The sequence below is a fragment of the Spermophilus citellus genome, assembly GCF_964194105.1.
Source record: "Spermophilus citellus genome assembly, chromosome: 4".
In the NCBI taxonomy this organism is placed as follows: Eukaryota; Metazoa; Chordata; class Mammalia; order Rodentia; family Sciuridae; genus Spermophilus; species Spermophilus citellus.
Window position 1 is genome coordinate 37,813,617 of NC_138185.1, and position 15,330 is coordinate 37,828,946.

The window sequence follows — 15,330 nt, forward strand, 5'->3', positions numbered from 1 at the left end:
TGTGGTGGCATGCACCTGTAATCCCAGCAACTTGGGAGGCTAAGGCAGGATGATTGCAGCCTCAGCAAATTAGCAAGGCCCTAAGCAACTTAGTGAGACCATGTCTCAAAATAAATATTAATTAATTAATTAATTAATTAACATAAAAATAGAAGACTGGCAATGTGCCTCAGTGGTTAAGCACCCCTAGGTTCAATCCTTGGTACCAAAAAAAAAAGTTATTAAAAAAATACCTCTTGAGTATATTTCTTTTTTCCATCAGAAATTCTTCTTCCATCAGAATGTCTTTTTTACCTCTGAATATACATCAGCCCAAGTCATCATTGCCTTGCCTTTTGTTAACTTGGACATAATCATACATATGGTGCTAGCCAAAGATTAAAGTGTTCAGAAAAAAAATATTCAGTGTGTTTCCATTTTTAGAGGGTCTGTTGATGTTCTGAAGCTCTCAAGGGTCAAGCACTTAAAGTTATGATGGTGGAAGTTCAAGCAGAAGTGCTCATGCATTTGAGATGAGTAACCTACCTAGCTCTCTAGATAGCTCTTGCACTCATTTTCTTTTTCCCTTAGCACTCTTTTTTACTCAGTAAAAATTTAAAGGAGTACAATGCTGAACAAAGCATTTCCCAAGTGAAGGGTAATGTAGGAGATGACAGTTAAAGGAGCTCAGTGCTGATGGTGCTAGGGATAGCATCCTATTTAGATATTTTGAACTTGGATACATTTCTTTCTGCCCAAATTTCCTTCATTCCTGCCATTTTTGTAAGCTATATTTTCCAGGCTTCTCAGCTGTTTTTATAGCTACTTGGTAATAAAACTCCTCTCTCTAGTAAGTTTTTTGTCTTAGTCTGTTTTCTGTTGCTATAAGAAAAAACAATAGACCGGGTAACTTATAAAGGAAAGAAGTGCATTCAACTCATGGTTCTGGAGGCTAGAAGTCCAAATTAGGCAGCTGTATATTGAGGACCTCATGCTGCACCATAATATGGTAGAAAAGCAGAAGGATAAGAAGGAGTTTGCAGAAAAGACAAAATAAAAGGGGAAGCCTGACTTTATACCACCCTGTCTTTGCCATAACTAATCTAGTCCCACAAAAACAAAAACTGTATAAGGGGAAAGAGGAGGGAGCTGAATCAATTAATCTCAGTCCCATCACACACACACACACACACACACACACACACACACTCACACACGCACTCTTTCTCTCTTCCATGTGAGGACATAGCAAGAAGATAACCAATGGGTAAACCTGGAAGAGGGCCCTCTCAGAATTCAACCAAACTGCTACACTTATCTTGGACTTCCCAGATCCAAAACAATATGACAGTCTCTCAGTCTAAAGTATTGTTATAGCAGCCTGAAATGGTGGACAGGGCCTTTTAGGTCTCTGAAACCTCCACTGGCATGCTCCCATTTTTAATGAATATTGTGGGGTGCAAACCAGATGCCCTCTTCAGGACAATTCCTCCAGTCCTGACTGTCAAGAATTTCAGTAGTTAACTGCTAACAGCAGGGACCCTACCTGGAAGTTGCCTTTGGCTCCAAGAGAACACCCTGATCAAGAAAATGACTCACTAATGCAAGACACAGGGTCTGATGTTTTGCTTCAATTGAGACAATTGAAGGCCATCCCAGTCTCAGAGTAAGGTTGGCAGAGACCTCCAGTAGCTGTACTAAGGGGGAAATGTTGGCCCTTTTCTCTGCCCAACACTGCCTTTCCCACTTCCTTATAAAATGTATCTCTCAACGTCATGCTCCAGAAAATCCCCCCTTCCCTGACTTGGAGGTCTGTTTCCAGGAGATCTGAATATAGACAATCTGAAACATAAAATTTAAATAAAACATGTCTGCTAGGAACATGTAATTTCAAGGTAAATTCCACAGTTCCCGTATCTAGCCCACTGCTCCCCATTTTCCTTCTGTTCAGACATGCACCATGTTCCACACAGGATGAGGAGAGATCTGGAATTGCACACCACAGGGGCTGTGAAGCATCCCCCACTGCTTTCCTATCTGCCATTGCTCCTGCTTTTGCATTTCCTCCCCATCTTCCTTCTGTTATTATTAATTCAAGCTTAAAATAGAGTTTCTCCTTTGAAAGGTAGTTTATAACGCCATTGTTTTCTTCTCACAATTTTTTGATTTCCTCCATCCAACTGGAACATCCTTAGGTTTCAAGAAAAAAAAATCAGAAGTGTGTTTGTGTGTGTTTGTGTGTGTGTTTGTGTGTGTGTGTGTTTGTACACGTATGTGCAACTTGACATAATATAGATTCCTTATCTTCTCAGCACTTGGAACTCAGAGGATTGAGCAGGCAAAACTTGCAATATGGATTGGCTTCCTGTATTCTTCCTTTCTCAGCCCCCCCTGTACCTTGTGATTTATCCAGATACATCTGCATTCAAGATGCCCCCGCCTATGATTTTGGAACTCTCTAAATTAATAAGTAACTTTTCTCAAACACTACAGTATTCTTTAAAGTTCTGGACATCTGGGATCATGACCACAGTCTGAAAGCTGACCTTCCATCCCAAACTGACATAGATAAAAAATTCTCAAGCAGTTTTTCCCTGGGGAGAAGCTGCCAACAGAGCCACTTCCTTGGGGATAGAACTTGGGAGGGTGGTGATTTCATGTTAGTGCAAAGAAAGTGGCTGGTGCCTGGCTCATCATGAACCAAACATGCTCACAACGTTGGCAAGCAACATCCACATATCATTTTCAGTCTTTCATGGCCTGTTGCACACCTGTCAATTCTATGGTTTCAATACCTTCTTTAAGAGCCTATTTCTGGCATCACATATTTAACATTTTCATTCAAGATGCACTTCACGTTACACAAGAGTGGTGTTCCTGAAAAAGTGCTTATGTTTCAGCTTTCCACATGAACCTATTATTGCCCCCAACTTCTCATCCTCCAGAGAATTCAAGAAATAATGTTCTGAACTTCCACATCTATAGTTTCTGTGCATTTCTCACTTTGGCCTGAGCCCCTGTTTCCCATCCAATGGCTGTTTAAGCAGGGGAGTCTGGTCCTTTCTTATCTGCAGGGCTCTAAATGAGACTCTTTCTCCAGTTTCTACAAAAAAAAAATGCATTAAGACATGGAATCATTGTCCACCTTGCTTGCTTTATTCTTGTTCCTTATTTATCTATTTATTTATTTTAGTTCCTTGTAGCTCCTGTTTTCCCTCAAAAACCCTGTCCCAAAGTGTGATATTAAAAGGCATGATTTCAGCTGTCTGCCCTTGTTACTGCCTTGGGAGGAAAAAGCCTTGTTTTCTTTCCTAAGATCCTGGAATGCAAAAATACTTCATCTTCATGTCTGAACATTTTCTACAATTAACAAGGGCTTCTAAAACTTTGCTTTTAAGTTTTCCTTCCTTATGAGTAAAGCCTCTGTCTGCACTGATGCTGAAGGGACTCTAAAAGAATAATGAGCGCAAGTAAATTTCAAGTAGTTTCCACCAAATGGAGAGCCCCTCTAGGACAAGGTAACTTTCACATTTATGGTTATTCCTTTAACACTTTGTACCTGCCATGAGGTGGTCACTCGCTGAGTTGATTGAATAACTCTGCAGGAAATTATTTTATAAAGCAAAGTATCTTCTTCAGTGGAAATGATAAACTATTTCATATGCAATTAAAATGTGCTTTTGTATTTGAGGATTTTCTTAAGCAAAATAACATGAAATGGACTTAATCACTCAGAGAAAACTATAACCTGGATCTTTTCTGTCAGTGGGTTGGCTTTGAGTTTCTCTCTGGAGAAAAGAAACTTCTCTTGGCAAGCTACAGTGGGTGAGGGGCAACAAATCTCTCCCTGCATCATATGCAAAATTGGAGGAGGTACATCCTGCACTCTAGGAAGCAAGCCAACCTTCTCATTCTTCCTGATGCTTAAAAACTTCACTCTGAGTTTTATTTTTATTTTGTTTCCAGTGCCAATGCTCCTGGGTCAATATGCTAATTCAAAAATTACTTGCAAACATTTGCAGACTGTGCATATTCTTGACTGCATGGAGGCAGAATTAAAATTAAAATGAAGTATTATGACTTTGGATACTCATATATGGTTTTAAACTCCTATATGGTTTTAAACTCCATTCTCCTTCATTGTTCTCAAACTCTTTGAAATTGCAAAAAAAAAAAAAGACAATGGGGTTTAGCAATTATCAGATTAATCAAAATGAAAAATGGACTTTTCTTGACATGAATTATTTAATATATGTGATCAGATAACTTGCACTGGTTGTTCAGTTACAGGTCACATACCTAAATCGGGTAGTTGAGAGGAGGCACCAGGAATTTGAAGGGAAACATTTTCAAATACCTTTCTTTCACTGGAATTCAGCATTGCCTTCAATTGTGTATACAAGCAACCAGTATAGTAATAAACCTGGCAGTATCTAGGTTTTGGGCATCATTAGAAATCAGTTAATTCTATATCACCATGTGATTGTTTCATATATCTTAAAATGTTATGTATTCTAATAGCTACTTTTATATATTATTAGACTTTCCAGTAGCTCTTATTTAATATGCTAATAAAGAAGTACAAACATCACTATACTACAAATTTAGGCTTTTTAATATTGGTGTTTCTAAATTTTATTAAAATGTTGTACCCTTGTGATTTTCATTTCATGCATTTGGAACTATTTCAGCCTGAGGAATTATCCATCAGCTCAGATTGCCAGCAGGATCTGAGAAGCAGAAAAGGCTAAGAACTTGAACTTTATCTTCTAATTGTTAATACACCAACTTTTTTTTTTTAAAGAGAGAGTGAGAGAGGAGAGAGAGAGAGAGAGAGAGAGAGAGAGAGAGAGAGAAAGAATTTTTAATATTTATTTATTTTTTAGTTCTCGGCGGACACAACATCTTTGTTGGTATGTGGTGCTGAGGATCGAACCCGGGCCGCACGCACGCCAGGCGAGCGTGCTACCACTTGAGCCACATCCCCAGCCCACTTTTTTTTCCTTTTTCTTACCTTTCACCTCCCCTCTCCTCTCCTGTTCTCTCCTTTTCTTTTTCATATCTTATTTAACACAGCCAGAGTCCTCTTGTCTCTTTCTCCTCAACAGGACTCTGCTGAGGATATCAGTTATTTGCTGAATAGCCTCTGTCCCCAATATGTCCCATGATATTTGAAACTCAGCAAAGTATTTCCGATGAGAAGGAAACTCATTTAACCATGGCTTGATGCTCTGAAAAAGAGTCATTACATTTTAGAATGAAGGTGAGATTTTAAAAAGTTTGTATAACCTGAAGTCAGAACACCCTGTAAGCTTCTAGAAAGGATTTACAGGAGTCTAAAGAGAAGGTTGCTGTGAATCCCAAATCTCTAGGACAGGTTCTAAATATAGAGCCACCTTTCCCTTCCATCATAAGGGACAGAAGCCAATTTAAATGGTTTGCCATCTACTGATGAAACACAAATTAGAATCGATGTGAGCTCACCGCATTGGCTCCTTGCTGGGGCAAAGCTGAGGCCAAGTGCTCAGGCGAGGTAGAGTCTGGAAGGACACTTGCCCTACTTAGAGTGAATATTTAGCAAACAGGAAGGCTGGATGCACTCCTTTCGTTAATGGAGGTTTAAAGTGATTGCATTCTTTGTTTCTCCAACCTGAATTCAGTTTTAGTACTGCAGCAAGGACAGTTAATCTAAACAAGATTTGTAAGGAGCCCTATTTGGAGTGATGGGGGCTTGCCTTGCTGGGAGAGTGTGAATGCTGTCCCCACACTCAAGCCCACCAGCTGTCAGGTTGGTACCCAGGTCTCCTGCAGTTCTCCAACTGAAACCAACTGAAACCCAGTTGCTGAGTCATCACAGTATGAAGACACCAAATCCAATGAAAAACAACCTTCAGGCTCTTGAATACATACCCAGCATATGCTGAGAGGCAGACTAGAGCCAAGCACAAGCCTTAGGCACAAACATGAAGTGGATAACATGTACCACTATGATCCCCACCTCTGCTTGCAGGTTCTCCTGTTCTTGGGCCTTCCTCTCCTTCAAACATTCTGTCTTTACCCTCTCTAATAGCTGATGTACTTGTTCATCAGCTAACAGCACAATGGGCCCTCACAGGGGATATCTGTCACCAGATATTAACTGATAAGAAGCATATATCTTAAAGGATTAAATTTTTTGGTGGTAGGGTTACTTGGCATTTAACTCAGGGATGCACTACCATGGAACTACATCTCCAGTCATTTTTATTTTTTTATTTCAGGAAAGGATTTCACTAGGCTGCCCAGGCTGGCCTCCAACTTGCAATCCTCCTGGCCTCAGCCTCCTGAGTAGGTAGGATTACAGACATTCACAATGGTACTCAGCTTAAAGGGTTAAATTCTTAAAGTGAGCTGCCAGTGACAGAGGGTGAACTTTCTTTGTCAGGAACTTTCCAGTCCCCTTCCCCATTCCCAATCCAGACAAAGTCCTGCCCACTTCACGTACCTTCCTGCAAAGCCACACCATTTTCTTTATGCCATTTCACAAGCTATCAGTGCTTGCTTTCTAGCTCTGTGCCGTCCAATATAGGAACCACTAGCTACTTGTAGCTACTTAAATTTAAATAAATTACAATTAAATCCAATTTGAAATTAAATTTCTCATTTGTACTAACCACATTTTGAGTGCTCAAGAGCCACACATGTCTATAATCTAGCTCATGGGATGACTGGACATAGAATTTTCCACTGTCATAGAATATTCGGCTGCACAGTGCTGTACGATTATGACGATGACCTCTTCACAGCTCACTGGGCAATGAGTCTCACATCCTCTCTTCTCTGAGTTTTTATTTTGCTGTCTGAATGTTTTTTTTTTTTAAACAAAATTCAGAATCCATCTTATAAGTGTGTCTGATTTTTCTTAGGGAAACAGAACTCACCTTATTCCTGTCCACCCATTCCTGCCTCTCTGCTTTCTATTACTAACTTTGCTCATTTCCGCCTCAGGCTTCTATAAGTCCCGCACCATCTCTCCATCCTCTAGGTAACCACAACATTTGCTTCACTTTACAGCTAAAGCATCCTTTCCTTGGGGAAATTCAGTTCATACTTATTAAATGAATGAATGTAGCAACATAAAAACATTGCCAGAGGTTGACTACCACCAGACACCATGGGATCTAGGGGGAAAGCATCAACTACCATGAGAAAAACAGTAATTTCACTAGAGCTGTTTTAGAATGAGAACCTTTGTTAGAATAAAAGGAAACTGGTACGGGAGGCCTGCGGGGAGACAGCCTGCTCTGCCTTTGGCTCTGACTCTGCGCGCTCGGGGCTCTGTGTCCTTACCTTTAAAGTGAGCTGGTGTGGGAGGCAGAATTATAAAGTGTCTTCCAGGATGTCCACATCCTGGTGGACAGCCCTGAAAAGTCTCCTCCCCATTAGGACCTCTGATTATGATTCCATGAAACTCTGACGACTGGGTTCTGAATAGGAAGGTGTGACAAGAGTAAATAGATTTTTGTAAATGCAAAATGGTCCCTAATCAGCTGACTTGGAGGTGATCAAAGGGAGGAAGATTTTAGGGGGGGGGATTGAACTAATCAGGTGAGCTCTTAAAAGAGGGTTCTTAGTTCAGAGAGAAAAGAAGTTAGAGGGAAGTCAACTCCTTTGGCCTGCAAAGAAATGAAACTTCATGTTTGGATATTTCTTTCTTCCTGTGCTGAGGACCAGCTAACTGTGTCTTCACTCTGGTCCCACAGAAACTGGGAGATACTTGATTGTGATATTCAAGATGCAAAGTTTGTGGTAATATTTTATGTAACATTAGAAAACAAATACAATGGGACTTCAGAGATTCTTAATTCTTTTGTGCCAGGGACTCCTTGGGAAGTCCAGTAAAATCTACAGACTTCTCAGAATTAATTTTTAAATATTTAAAATAAAACATAGAATTACAAAGAACCTGATTTTATTGAAATAAAGTAATAATATTGAAAAGTCAAGGGCTGGGGTTGTGGCTCAGAGGTAGAGCACTTGCCTAGCATGTGTGAGGCACTGGGTTCAATTCTCAGCACTTCATACAAATAAATGAATAAAATAAAGGTCCATCAGTAACTAAAAAAAAATTCTAAAAAAAAAAGCCTATCCTGTACTTATTTGTTAACTCATTAAGTAATAAGATCAAATGGTGAGTTTAAGAGTTACTTTAATGTTTAAGATATAATTAATGCAAACCATACTTTGAGATAGCAGTAACAGTAATACAGGGTAAAATTACCTGTGATTTCAATACATAAGGCTGCTACTGCTTTTGTGGTTGGTCACTTTCATTCATAGTAAGGAAATGTTAAATTTCAGATAGAAAGCAGTGAAAATAAAGATTGTTTGTTGTTTTTTCTGTACCAGTCTATAGATCTCTGGATTTTATCCAAGCTAGAAACTCCTAATTGAGAAAGTTCTCGTCCTTTTTCTGACCTCCACATCTATCCTTGGTTGGCTTCACTCTTCTGAGTAATCCCTGGTGAGTTCTATCAAGTGAAGCTATGGACACTGGACTCTTGAACATCTTTTGGAAGGCCCACCCTCTTGTTTATCCCAAGCTCATTTTTCTTTAATTGCATGAATAACTTGATTTTCATGTGTGATTCATGTCATTTTGATTATTCAGAGTTAACCTAAACAGTACACAGATGCTGTAAGATAAACTCCCGGGTGCATCTATTTAGGCTTTTAAACGTCTGTGTTACAAACTCTGTCCAGGGGGAGGTCAGACTTCTTAATGTGAATGTCAAAGGCAGAGTTCCAGGCTCAGATCCTCTTTTAGTCTACACCTGCCTACCCCTGATGTCTTCTCTTCTCCATCTCCCGCAGTGGACTGGCTACCTGTGCCTGTGAGATACCTTCTCTCCACACTCTGTGCTCTGAGCCACCGGAATTATGAAAGGAATCGATGTTCTCTCTTCTCAGCTGTGCTGTAAATCAATGTATTGTATGTTTCCCAATCATTTCTCTAATTCTTTCTATACTCTTTTTCTCCCCAAAAATTATGAGTGTGTGGCTTTAAAATATGAAGCATACTTAAGAGCTTAAGATACATTCCTTCCCTCTTTGACTCCTAACTTCTGTTTCTATTTTCTTTTCCTCTGTTGGTTACCATCTTAACTTTACATAGCATATCTATTATTTCTTGATTTATTAACTTTACATGAAGTCTGCTGACTCGCTATTATGAAAAATGGGGATTTAACTCACTTTTCTCTCCATTTTCCAGGGAGGCTTGCTTTATTGCTGTAGCTCTAATGCTTGCCTTTACCATGGCTTTATTTATATTAACTTTAGCATTGCATCTGCTTTCTATAGTTTTTTCCTGTTTCATTTTCTGTCATATATATGTATATGTGTATATTTCATTTCTTATTGTCAAGCTTATTGTCAATTCTTAAAATTGAATCTTCTGTACTTTCACTAGAGATGAACTTTAAAAGTTGGGAACTACCTAAGAGCTTTAACTTACTTCATATATATATTAATTATTGGTGCCCTATAATTATACATAATAGTGGGATTTATTACACATATTCTTAATGCACATACGTTGATTCATCTCATTCCTTAGCACTTTCTCTTTCCCTTCTCCCCTTCCTCCTCTGATCCACAATCTGCTTGCTCTGCCTTCTTAATCTCCCATTATGATATGTTATTTTAATTGGTTCATTATAATTTTATATAATTATGTATATGATATGTTATATATATATGTATATATATGATTCATTGTGGTATACTGGTACATAATCATGGCATAATTTGGTATGTTTCATTCCCCAGTTTTTCTCAATGCTCTTCTCTCCTTTTAGCTTTACCTAAGTTTGACCGATCACCAAAATATTTTTTTAAGCTAGATGTTGGCTAGGATCAAAAGTCTAAGGCTATCCTGGGTCACTTAAAGAGGAGAATACCAACCATCAGGTTCAAACAGTTCTCATCTTGTTCATTTGTTCATGCCATCAAATGATTAAACCCATGCTTCATTTTTGTTTGTGTATTATTCTGTTAAACATTTTGTATGGAGTTCTTTTTTTGATTACTTTATGCCTCTTTGAATTTTTAATCTCAAAAAATAAAAGAATAACACATCTTTGGTGCCCAATTTAAAAACTTATTAAATCTTCACTGTGGGTGGAACTCTAGCATGAGTTTGTTTCAAAATCAAAGTATTTCTAAGTAAAGGCAAAATGTTATCAGATCTACTTAAGATAAAAATGACAGTCATTGCAGATAAAGATTCCATCAAAGATATACTATTTCCTAGCTTGAGGCATAAGGAGTTCCGTGGAATGGATCCTTAGGAAAGCACATCTAAAAGCTTCTACCTGATGTTTTGGGTGGAGCTCTCTCTCCAGTGATAGTGATAGAGCATGTGATTCAGACCTTCCTATCAACCTAGTTGCATTTTCCTTTAGGACATGGGTACAAATGAGAATTCCTGGTCCCACTGCAGAGGTTTAATAATACTTTAAAATAAATTATTTGGTCACCAAAACTCAATAGTAATTAGTTTATATAAACCAACAACTAAGGGTTCTCCATTTTGACTCAACCTATGAATCAGATGATCCCTGAATTTCTTCTGAATTTCCTTTGGTAAGAAAACTTTTAGAAGCTAATTTCACACCTTCGATCTTAAGTGAACTAATGGATTTCTTTCCTAAACCCAAATAAATCCTGTAGTTGAGGTAGAGACTTTCCACTGTTTTGATTTGAGTAGCACTGTTTTGTAAATGATCCCCAGGCTGAAGTGAAATAGAACTGTTAATGCATTTTTGATGAATATTAAAAATTCATGAAAAAAATAAAAAAGTATGATAAATATTCAAAGGAGCCTGGTTTTGGTTTCCTTGCCTTAAAGTTATTCCCTCTCTGATCCTCTCTCCTTTACCCTACAAAGAATATCTTAAAACTTCCATGTCTTTTTACATTATGGAAAGTCAATTTGAAGAGAATGTCTTTATGTCTGTAACCTGTCAGGGGTAAATTGAGTAGAAAATTATGCATACCCTGGTAAAACCAAATGTTAATATGGAAAGTCTCATTTAATGCCCTACAGATGTTCGAGTGAATTCTACAGATTGCTTTGGCCTGACCTCTTTTTATTGCCCCTTACACAGTATACTAAAATCCTTCAACTGATCTCATCCCATGTTATCAGTTTCAGACCAGAAGAATTTTAAAGAGTCCTTGGCTATGCATTAACTTATTTTCTCCCCTCGTTTCCTTTTCTTTCTCCCACCAACTGACAATAGCTGTCTGTACAATTTCATGAGCAGAGAAATACAGCAAGGCTCTCCTTTAATAAATAGGACACCCCGTTCAGGTTATTCATGCAGCTCATTTAAAATAAATCGAATCAACTTACGCTTATTAGCTATTTATGATAACATGAGATATCCAGGTATCACTCAGAGAAGGAATTATGAGAGTGGCAAAATTTAATGAGTGTTCCAAGGTCAATATATAATAGATCCTTACTTGATTAAATCTTGGGAAGGGAATTTCTAATACTCTTAAAAAGTACTATTAACTATAACCATACACTCTGACCTTAAAGAAAAACCTTAGAAAGTTAGAAGAAAATTTGGTAATATTTTTCAATGGGGTTTTATTCTTGTGAAACAAAAGAGGGATCTTGAATGAGGTTTATAAATAGTGCCAGATGACTAAGGATGTCCTGTTGCTTCTGAGGGATGTCTTGTCATACGAATACAGGCTTAAGCAAATTAGCAAGTCAACTGAGTTAATAATGAGCTTAATTTATATACAGAAGTTACTTATATAAGGAGTAGCATAAAGATTGTTTTATTAAAGAAGGACTTAAATTTGAGTGAAGTAGATAATCTCTGAGCTTTCTGTCTCTCATGATAGATTTGTTCTATCCTATGGCTTTAAATGCAGTTTATATCTTGTTTGACTAATTCAGACTTTGCCTTTGCTATTATTGTGTCTCCTCGGTTTTTCCAGTTTCTCTCCCTATCCAGAGACATTTTTCCTGCCCTCTTTAAGATCAGTGTGACATGTATCTTGTTTGACCAATGAAAGGTGTGCTGATATGCTAAGCACGACTTTCAGGCAGCAGCACTTAATTGTGGATGCTTGCCTCTTAAAGTCTGTCACCTGCACTTGTTACCATGGAAACAGAAGTTGACAAGTTGTGGTCACAAGATTGATGCAACCTGAAAGATGTCTTGACTCATGACTGATCTAGGATGAATGAGAAAGAACTTTGCACAGTGCTTAACCTCTGATAATTTGGGGTTACTTTTTCTGCAGTATAACCACATCTATCCTTACTGAAACAGGCTTCCTGTTCAAGCCTGTTGATTGCATAAAGCCTTTTAGAGACACCTTTTTTTTTTTAATTTCCAGGGCATTTTTGTCTTTATTATTCTTGGTGGAAGCTCTGAGTTATATCATAAAACAGACTGCCACTTGGAAAATTGTAAGCTGGAGGGTCCAGATGTTGATCTGCCAAAGCAGACAAGTGTATGCTTCATGGGTTTCTCTAATTAATGGAGAGAAGCCATACAATATAATCAAAGTCAGACTTTGCACAAGGTTCTCTTGGGATCTTGTGGTTATTGAAAGAAAAAATGCATCATTTAATTGTCATTTATTAATTGCTCTTGGATAGTCATTCTAGCTCACTTCTGCATTGACAGAGCCTTATAGGGATAACTTTGAGATAAATAGTTGATTCAAAAATGATTGGATGTGATGTCAGCTTCCAGAATATGGCTCTTCTCTTAGGAATCTTGAGGATCCAAAAGGTGATGCCAAGTGTTTTTTGTTGTTGTTGTTTGTTTTTATGATTTGGTTTTGTTTTCTTAGGATCATCTACCTAAACAGGTAAAATTGTTTTCCTCTGCTCTGGCTCATGGATTAATCCTTACCTATGATTTTTTCAAGTTCATCCAAAAGAGTCAATTATTTTCACAGTTCCTATACGTATTATTTCTTGAAAAGTGGAAATACATTGGATAAAGCAGCCCTGATGTAATAGGCATGGACATTTAGTATTTAAGAAACACTTTTCAAGTAGGTATGTTTGGGGAAGGTGTATTTGGCTGGGATTTGGTTCATAAATTCTTCAGTAGAATAAAGAACTATTAAAATACAGTTATAGCATATCATCCAATCCTTCACCATGGAAGTTCCATTATGTTCTTTTCAGATGGCAAGGAACTCTTTACTTCCTTTGAAGTGGATTAAGTCTCCTGCAGCCAGATATTTTTGAATTAAATAGCTATTGGGTTATGAAGTGAGAAGGAAAATAGAGCTGAAATATCTTGCTAATGCTTCCTGAAGGCTTAAGGAGTAAATTTTCCCAAATGAAGCTTTCATCAGCATTATTTATTGCTGATAAATAGAAAAATGTGTGAGCTGAAGGGCCTCTTGTCTTGCTAATTTTTATGAGGTCCTCACAGAGAGGGATGAGCACAATCACTCATTACTTCTTTATTTATTTCCCTCTTTGCTTGAACTCCTTTAGAACACTTGACTCAAAGAGGTACAAATTCTCCTTAACATGTATCTGCTTAAAACAAGAATTAAAATGACTCAGTCTATTCTGTCTGTGTAATTCTGTAGATATTACTTCTGATTGATGCGTGCAGTTCTTTCAACATTTCTCTTGCTCCTTGTATTCTACTGTTTTCCTTGGGACTATCTGACCTGAACATTTTTTTGGTACTGGGGATTAAACCCATGGGTGCTGTACCACTGAGCTATATTCCCACTCCATTTTATTTTTTAAATGTATTTATTTATTTTAATTAAGTATATATGACAGCAGAAAGCATTTTGATTCATTGTACACAACAGCAGCACAACTTTTCATTTCACTGATTGTACATGATGTAGTGTCACACCCTATGGGCAGTCATACATGTATCTAGAGTAATAATGTCCATCTCATTCTACCATCTTTCCTGCTCCCATACCACACTCCTCTGCCCTCCTTCCCCTTTGCCCAAAATTCGTGACATATGGTCTCACTAAGTTGCTGAGGGTCTTGCTAAGTTGCTGAGGCTGGCCTTGAACTTGAGATCCTTCTGCCTTAACCTCCCAAGTTCCTGGGATTACAGCCGTGTGCCACTGCACCTGTCTTTACCTGAGCTTTTACTTACTAGCATGAGGAGTTTTGTTGAGGTTGCTAGTCTCTTTTCTTCTAAAGACTATTGTGCTAGTAATCATTAGACTAAAATTAGCATTTTTGTAGTTCACAAATGGTTGAGTATCAGAAATTTAATATGGTTTATATTTATTTTCTGTGACTAGAGATGTTAGTGGAATATAAAGAACTGCCTAATGTATGCAAACAATCTGCTTTTTGTAGATTTTTCTGTTCACCTCCAACAGAGCATAGAGCTGGAAAAGAACATCACTGGGACATTCTATATGCTGCATGTGGTTTCCATAGATCATACATCAGTCATCTCAACCTGCTCCTGCTTCAAGTCAAAGATTAGGAGAGGGAACCACCAAGAAAGAAGAGATGATGGCCTACACTTGAGATCCAGTTAGCTTCGGGAAAACACTTCTATTCTGATGAGCATCTACTTCCTAATAATAAACAACAATAAGTCCTTCCTGCTTGAAAATGTGTCTTTTGAGAGAAAATAGAGTAGCAAAAGTATTTGATACTTGATATATCAAAGAATTAAGGGACATTTTAGACACCTGTTGTTGGGACAGGCCCTAAATGGCTGTAGTTAGGCTCCCTCACCTAGGCTTCTGATGGGCTGTTATGGTTTTAGTGTGTAGCCAGGGCTGGGAACTGGCTATATTATGGTTAATCAAGGCCAGAAACACTCTGATTCAGAGTGTATACTCAAGGTCATAAACATTAATTTTTGAGCATGTGTCCCCTTTTGTAACCCCTTGACAGTGTGCCTTCTTTGTTTAGCCTGCATATAAAAAGGGCCCATGGAAAAAAACTCAGGGGCTAGAGGGAACACAATAGGACAAAATGAGAACTAAAATGGAATTGGCTGGAGGCTGAAGCTGAAGCTGGAGGCTGAAGGCTGTGGCCACCACTGAATAAAACGTATCTACTATCCTGTGTCTTGCATCTTGTTCTACCTGCTGAACGCTGAACCCTGTTTCCTGGGTCAGAGCTCCTGCATGACACCTGTCTAAGCAAGAAACATCTGAGACACATTTCACACTTGTGAAGCAACAGTAAACCATTCCTTTTCTCCACCAAAATCAATTGATTAATTTAATTAAAAGAAAACAATATGGAAACATACACAAACAACAATCAAAACCTCCGGACTTCACAGGTGTTGTTGGACGACATACATATATATG